This window comes from Corvus brachyrhynchos, unplaced genomic scaffold (genome assembly GCF_000691975.1).
Source record: "Corvus brachyrhynchos isolate BGI_N302 unplaced genomic scaffold, ASM69197v1 scaffold202, whole genome shotgun sequence".
Taxonomy (NCBI): Eukaryota; Metazoa; Chordata; class Aves; order Passeriformes; family Corvidae; genus Corvus; species Corvus brachyrhynchos.
In genome coordinates, this window is record NW_008238132.1 from 3,944,335 (window position 1) to 3,950,226 (window position 5,892).

A 5,892-nucleotide genomic window follows, 5' to 3' on the forward strand; every position below is an offset into this window, starting at 1 on the left:
GTGCAGCCCGGCGGACCCAGCTCCGCTGCCCGTCGGCGCTCTCCCCGCGGAGGTTGAGGACCTGCTGCGGGGTGATGGAGGAGCATGGGTACCCTTCCTATAGCGCCCGCAGCCCCGCCTGGGAGGAGCTGGTAGGTACATGCGTGCCTTGCACAGGCGTTTCCTACCCTTTTTCCTGCCTGTATTTTTCAGCCGGGGGGTCGGGCTATCATCCTCATCTGTGCCCTCCAGCCCCCCTCTTCCCTTCTTCCGACCCCGCTCCACGCCAGACCCCGGCCGCCGGCGCTCGTCCCCTCCTCGCGGGGAGCGGGAGCCTTTCGCCCCCGCCGTGTCTGGCCATTTGCTGACGAGGTCGTCCCTCTGGGAGACGGGGAGTTCATTGCCCGTTCTGAGTTTCACTGCCCGGGTGGAAAGCCTAGGATTAGCACCGAGAGCCTTGCCTTCAACTTTGCCGAGGGGGGTGGGTTGGATGTTGACACCATTAAATGCCTTCTCTTAGCATAGCAAAAGCAACGTGTCCGAGCAGAATTGGGAGGCAGTTTCCAGAAAGAGACACACACTTTTCTCCCCTTTTTCTTCCGTAGATAGGCTGGAAATCGCTTCCACCGGGGCGGCAAAGCGGGACGGGGCTGGGGGTCCCCTGCTGCCACCACGGTCTGTGGGGTGTGGGGAAAGTGCGTTCCTTTGGGCCGCTACGAAGGGAGAGGAATGCCCAAACTGGCCAGAAGGAAAGCTGCGCTGCGGTGCCTTTGCGGTTTGTTTAAGCAACTCGAAGACCCTCCTTCCAACCAAAGGAAATCATGTCACCAGCATCCTCAGCAGGCGATAAAATCAGATTTCCCTTTTCAGGGCAGTCTGCTCCCGCTCCTGGGCTTTTCTCCATTGTGCAAACACACACACGCACACATCAGGCGGGGAGGGCTAAAAATAGGCTTTGGGTAGTTGCTTGGGAGATTTCAGGCTATCTAAGAGGTCAAGGCTAGGCTGTGTCTGGCCCTGAACTTGGCGAGGCGACATGAAGCATGGATCCGTGCCACTGCCAAGCTCCCCTTTAGATGGCTGTACCATGTTTTGCTAACTCGTTTCGTTGTTCCAGGTTTTACTTGTAAACCCAGTTTTAAAGAGCAGACGGGGGAGACCCACACTTTGTGTGGCTTGGTGTGCGCACTCTCGGGAAAGCAGCAGCTGAGCCCTGGAGATACCCACAACGAACTAAGTTCACTCTCTTCCTTGTTAGGGTTTGTAGCCCTCACAAATATATTTTTACTGTCCTCATTTTTGTTGTTAAGTTGAGCATCCCCCTTCGCTGCCCTCTGCAGTCCTCAAGCCCCGAAACTGTTGCCGGAGACGCAGCTGTGATAGGGAAAACAGCTGTATGTGTGTTCCGGTAACACGGAGCTAACATTGAAAGGATCAGGGAAGGGAAACCCGAGATTTTTGCCTGAAGAGATGAAGACATCGTGGGAGGAAGGCAGCGAAGTCAATTCCTCCGAATGCGTTGTCCTATTAAACAGTGACATTTAAATTGCTGCCGTCATCCAAAACTCAGCTGAAACTCGGGAGGCAGATGGATTGCAGCCCCTCTCCGCTTGGAAATGCAGAGTCCTGGCTGAAGCATCCAAGCCCATTTCCTTCTGTACGCAGGGCTTAGATAAACAAGGAGCACATCTTTTTATTTTTTTCTCCATTTCCCCCTCCCCCAGTAAGGGCCAGGATTTGGGTCATGTTTATAATTTCATTGCTGCATTTGTTAGACAGTACATCCATGAATGCAGTTTTAAGGTTAACCACTGCACCGATTTCCTTTACAAGACTCTAATTTCAGCTGATCCACTCAATCCTTTACCCAGTAACCTGCTGGTAAAATACATGGTCTTTGTGGCAAGAGCCACATTGTTCTTTCCATCTGCTCATAAGCAGGCTTTTTATGATAATGGGGGCAAAGGGAGATTTAGGTGAAGAACTGAATGATGAAAGGGAAAAAAATAGTACACAAACCTCTCTCCCCTGCTCTTAAAACACAGAACAAAGAACAGAAGGATAGGGAAAACTATTTATTGCAGGTTTTGAATCTGTGCAAGTTAATAATCTATGTAAATTGTCAGATTATTGAGAAGTGCTCTTCCTATAGTTGTTCTGAGAAATGAGTGATGGACATTAAATGCAGCCACAAGTCCTTTGCCTGTTGGGGTTGGACTTGTCTGTGTACTACTGCAAATTTCCTTAACTCACAGGGCACTTTTTAATGGAAAAGCTCTTCCTGAATCCAGTAAGAGTTGTGTAAGACCCCATGACGGAGCTAAATAAAAGTGACTTAAAATGTCAGGCTCACCCTGCATTCTTCCAAGAGAGGTTTGGTGCCTTTGTAGTAAAAATGTACATAACACATGACTTACAAAGCTCTAGACTCAACTTTCATATCTTATATGAGACTCGAGTCTTGGCTTTACCTTTCTCTTGAAATGCATATGTAAGTCCTAACATATTTGCAAAGCATCAGTCTATTTTTATGACCTGCACTGGTTTGGACCTTTTCACTCTGAAGCATACAAAATACTTTAATAATTTCCTTAACATTGTAGCCTACAGGTTACAGGATTCCCTTGGCTAATCCCAACCCAGCCACAAGTGATGTAGTTACTTTCTTTATCAGTGGTGTGGATACATGTTGTTATATTTTGGCTTCCTCTTTGCTAAGTAAGGAAGTCAAGAAAGAATAGTATCACTAACTCGATCTGCAGAGGGAGTTCAGACAGGCAAATCTGAAATGAATTTGTTCAGAGGGGAGAGCCCAGTTAAAAAACATAGCTATCACTAACCACCACAATTAGGAAAGATTCAATAAAATCTTGTAAACATGATAAATAATGCATTGTTAACCTGACACACTATTGATTTAAATTCCCTCAGAACAACTTTCTGAGGTGAAGGATAGAAAAGTTTTACACTTTAGTTTATAGATGCCAAAGTGACTTAGGAAAACAGAGGCAAATATGCTTGTTACAAAGGGACTCAGTTTTAGGACTGAAATCAAATAGTGCAGTAATCTGTATTATAAAATATAATCTCCATTGCAGCTAGAGTGCATGTGTATTTGGATTTTTTTTCTACATTGCATATACATTTTAGCGACATATATCCTATTATTGGGACTCATTTTGGTTGAGTTAAAATGTTATCACAGTGTATATATGTATATTAAATGTATACAATATCACAGTGTAAATATGTATGTATATATTGAATATAAAGGTCAGCTCATCAGCTGATATTAACTGCAGTAGCACAAATGATGTCAGCAGAGCTGTGTTTTATCAGCTGAGTATCTTCTTTTAAATGCCAACCCTTCTTTATGCTTTCTACTCCCTTGCTTCGGTTAGGAAATTTAAGATCATTACTAAGAAGTGTGAAACTCAAGCGAAAGACACAGTGCATGCACATATTGTATGTGTTCTTAATGGCTGCATATAGCCGCACACATTGTTCAAGAGCCCAACTTGCACAAGTCTAGTGGTACCATTCGTGCCACAGTATTCGTAGCTGTGGGTCACTCAGCTGAAATGTGCTATCCCATATTTCTCAGATTGAGTCTAACATCGATCACCTGGGAGAAATTCAGCTGTGAGATGAAGGGATAGAAGCCAAGTTGCAAGTCCTTATTGAGGTGAACTTCATGGCTACCTTAGGCAGCTTTATCTGAGTAAAGGCTAGACCTGGACCCTGATTATCTATTAATATCTTTGAAAAGAAGAACAAGAGGAAATGGTGAGATCTTTAAAACTGTCTTTGTGCCTGGGCAATGTATATGTTTGTAGAAACAACCTTCTGCGCTAACATGAATGAGTAACTCATGTATTTTCAACAATACTTAACACTTACTTGGTTTCTCTATTTTGGAGAACTCTGTAAACATTAGACCACTGCAGACTTTAGAGCCTGTAATTTCACAGAATCCACTATGTACTTCACAGAAAAAATGTTCTCATATTCTCACTGAACTGTTCTTGTGGGACATTGACTATCATTTGCAGATTTATGTTATTGCTACTAAAATCTTCACATTACGTAAGCTGAGAGAACATTCCTAGTACTTTTTTTTTCCCCATAGCACTCTAAAGTTTACCAATATATGATGAAAGAGACTTGCTTGGTATTGAAAGGCTAGTGCCTTCTTTCCTAGTAACCACACTTTTGTGTTTGGACAGTCAGGAGTGAGGAAGATCACAATGGAGTAGCCCAGGTGAAGATGCATGATGCCCTCTGCACCGTGCAGAAAGTGTGCAGCAACCAGTGCTCATAGTTAAACTCCAGAAGTGAACAGAAGCTGGAGAATTGTATTTATTCTAACAGTAACTACCATTGTTCAGCCAGCACTGTTTAATTCAGTTGAGTTAAATGTAGTCAGTCTTGCTTGTGTTCCAGTAGCACCAAGTGTTCCTCAAATCACAGTTACTATTAGGCGCAATACATGTTAGCATTAATTAGGAAACTATGTCTTGTTGTCCCCTCGTGATATTCAAGTGACATTTACCTTCAAAAGAATTAAGGAATTACAGCGAGACATGTTCTGGCATAATTTGCTATTCCTGAAATTAAGATGGGGAAGAGGAAGAAAGCAGGGTGGAAAGACAAAGTGTCCATAAACAATGCTCTTAACTATCTTTCTTCCTAGCTGTGCCCTAAATTAACTCCCTGAGAGCAATGCATATTTGCACCTGCTCAAGTTTGATCCCATGTTTTGAAAAAAGGTGAACTCCCTCTCAGGTGAAGAGTGAGGTAAGACAGAATTAGCCCTTAGTTCTTAATTAGAATTTAGTTCCTTAGCTGTGAAAGGACTAATTAGTCCTTTCACAATTCTTTTGAGATGTGGTATTAATGATATGATTTAGGCCTTATTAATATTTTAATAGGGCATGCAGGTAATTTGATCAAATTCCTTTAAAATATAACTTAATAGTTCAAAATTTTAAATGTTACTTTAGATATTTTAAAAAATATAACCTCTAGACTTGGTCCTATGTGGAGGTGGGCAGTAGAAGTGTATTTGAAGTATCTGGTGCAGGAACACAGAACTGAGCCACAAGAACTCCAAGGCTTCATGGAAATATTTGCTTACCCCTACACTACTACTAATAAAAATCCCAATAAAAGAAATGGGATACTCTGGACTATATGAAATTCAGACTGTGGCAAGGCATCAGCAGCGTAGGATAGGTTGTACAGTTGTTTACTTTTCCTCAATAAATGTTTTGCATTTAGGTACTCTGGCATTATATTGGCATGTTAAGAGATGTCAGTTCCCTTTCTGGAAATATAAATAGCATTGTGGGAATATGGAAGCCACAAGTACTGATTGCTTTCTTATTTTTAATCCGGTCCACGCAGCTAGGAGTTGTGTGTTTTATTTAGTATTGCTGTGATTTAAACACTTATTTTGAACACTGACTACATACAAGCCACAATAATTTCGAAGTCCCACAATTCAGAACACGTGGTGACATTTCGAGATTGTGTGAGCTGCCAGAATCTGAGATGAAAAGGGAAAACTGACCCTTTCTTTCCCCAGAAGTAAGGGCTGCTCTTTCACAAAGACAAAAATGAATAGAATAATAAGAAAATTAAGCTATTAGGAGAAAACCACTGGAAAGCAATAGATGCACTCACTAAAACTGTCCAGCGCTTTGGCGCTAATGGATAGTTACCATGGGGTTGACTGGATGGAGGAATAGCATACAGGTAAGGAGCCCGTCGCATCAGGTGCCGTCCGTCCAGTCCCGAAGAGACATCCTGCGCTCCCAGGGGAGAGCGGCAGAGCCCTCGGCCGGGACGGGGCAGCGGCTGGGCACGCCACCCACGCCCGCAGCCGCCCGGTTTCGCTGTCCTTGCGTTCAG

The 5,892-nt window shown here is 43.6% G+C and overlaps 2 long non-coding RNA genes across 2 annotated transcripts in view; one reads left to right on the top strand and one right to left on the bottom strand.

Annotated features, from left to right (window-relative positions):
* LOC108446593 overlaps positions 1-5,886 on the bottom strand; it is a 27,366-nt gene extending 21,480 nt beyond the window's left edge. Inside the window, exon 1 of the long non-coding RNA XR_001861816.1 lies at positions 5,703-5,886. This is a non-coding gene — a long non-coding RNA (uncharacterized LOC108446593). The remainder of the gene's footprint in view (positions 1-5,702) is intronic.
* Positions 7-3,836, top strand: LOC108446592. The gene is made up of 2 exons (XR_001861815.1): positions 7-131; positions 585-3,836. It is a non-coding gene; the product is annotated as an uncharacterized LOC108446592 (long non-coding RNA).
* Positions 5,887-5,892: the final 6 nt, after the last annotated feature.